This window comes from Rhagoletis pomonella, unplaced genomic scaffold, assembly GCF_013731165.1.
Source record: "Rhagoletis pomonella isolate Grant_MI unplaced genomic scaffold, Rhpom_1.0 Rhpom_scaffold_00001, whole genome shotgun sequence".
NCBI lineage: Eukaryota > Metazoa > Arthropoda > Insecta > Diptera > Tephritidae > Rhagoletis > Rhagoletis pomonella.
This window is the reverse complement of record NW_023458555.1, coordinates 92,964,329-92,966,568: the sequence shown is the minus strand read 5'-3', so window position 1 is coordinate 92,966,568 and position 2,240 is coordinate 92,964,329.

The following is a 2,240-nucleotide window of genomic DNA, read 5'->3' as shown; positions in this document are numbered from 1 at the left end:
ATTGACTAACACACGTTTATTTTCAAAGGTGGCTTTGAGATTGGCCCATGCCAAATCAAAACCTTGATTGGTTAGCGGAGATTTGCTAACTATTTCTTTGGCTTCGAAGCAAGTGAAATAATTTCTCTACATTACTTAAACGCGTGTTATTAACGTATATTGCGGTGAAAAGATCGCGAAATGTTGGCCAAGATGAATAATCGCCCCTAAAAACTTCCGTATCGCAAGGTGGTAGTTGCAAATTATTTGCAGAAATGGCTGCCTGGGAAGGATAGGGTGGAGGTGAAAGTGAAGGGACACTGAATTTTCGCATACACTCTGTAATGCAACTTTTACAAGAAAGATAATCTTTAAAAGTGGCCGAATACTTGGCTTTTACTGTCTCTACCTCATCTTCTTCTTTTAATTAGCTTTGCCCCACAGCTAGGTGAGCTCCTCGTTCATGATCTCCAATGAGACTTTGGAGTGTTCGCTAAGAGTAGTTGCGTCGAAGTTCGCATTAAATTCAACGACTTGATCCGAACACCTAGTAATAAATTCAAAGCTGACATTTTCATTTCTGTTCTTTCCGCAACGAACTACGAACTTACAAACTCAATAATCAAAAATAAATATGAATAACGGTTCCTAGAAAATGGCAGTATTCCGCCGCACAAATTAAGTAATTTCACCAATAAATATAAGTATTTAATTTATTTGCTTAATTATACGCACGAGATAAAATATTTTATTTTAATTTCCTACTTGGTTCGCTGCAATTGTTGTACACACAAGTATCCAATACGTATGTATGTACACGTATATGTGTATGATAAATGCAAGCAATGTATGTAACGGCAAAATTTTATAAATGCATGTACTGAGACTATTGAGGTAGGTCAGTTTTGTATTAGGTCAACGACCCCGAAAAAGGCACATAATAAATTGAACAAATGTAATATGTACTTATATTCAATAATGTAAATACACATAAACACACATATGCATATGCTTGCGCACTTTCATATATTTTGCTACCTGATCAAATTTGAAGATCATAGAGGTCGGAAACTATCGATAGCACTATCGATGGTTTCAGACTATCATGACTATCGATGGTGTAGACTATCGTTTATACTATCGACATTTTGGAACTCTTTAATTTGAAAGTGTCAGAAATAATTCAAGGAACCGTCCTCAATTTAGAAATTGTTTAAAACGCGTACGTTCTGTGTGGTTGATACATATGTATGTGTACGAATGAAATTGAAAATGGATAAATATATAAAGCGAAACAAAAAAGGTAAGTACGTGTAATCAAATAAAAAAATATTAAAATGATGTTTAACAGGCTAACCTAATATTCGCGGGTTGCGTTTTGGTACGCATGCCGTCGAATTTGTTTTTTGGCGTCACCCGAAATTGACTTGCATGCGTTTGCATTTGATTTCATTGAGCGAAACGTCAAATCAAAATGTCACGCAGAACAAAAATTGGAAATTGAGTTAGGTTCATACGCACGCCGTTCAATTTCGGTGGATCTCATACAAGTTGCATGTGCATGAGAAATTTTTGACAATAAATTGGCGGCGTGCGTGAATATTAGGTTAGCCTGTAATATATCTATTAATTTGTTCCAGATGCAGAAGATGTTGTTAACAGCAGCAACTGTTCATGCGATTCTGGGGAAGGTGCCACGAAAAGCAGTAGCTCGCAAACCAAACGAAAAATAAGAATTTCCAAGGTTTTTTGCTGAAAATATTAATTTAGCTAAAAATTTATGACATGCATATATAAATGGTAATTTTCAATATATTTTTACGTGCAGGTTTGGAACTACTTCACTAAGTCAAACGACAAAAAATACGCGAAGTGCTTAACATGCGGGAAGGAGTACAAAACGAGCGGAAATACTAGCAATTTAAGGGACCATTTAAAACGGTTTCATCCAAATGTGAGGAGCTGGGATTCGGACGTGGATGAAGCTGTTGAGGATGAGTTCAACAATTCTAGCTGCGCGTCTAGTAGCCGGCAGTCTAGTATGAGATCTGTTGCATCACATTTCACACGAGCAGTGGAATATGACAAAACCTCGAAAAGAAAGCAAGACATCGATTGCGCTTTAGCTAAAATGGTTGCAGAGGATTATCAGCCTTTAAATGTTGTTGAAAATAAAGGTTTTAAACACTTGGTTCGCGTTTTGGACCCAAATAGTTAAATAGTTAAGTCAATATTTACTAATTGGGTACCAATCGCAGTAG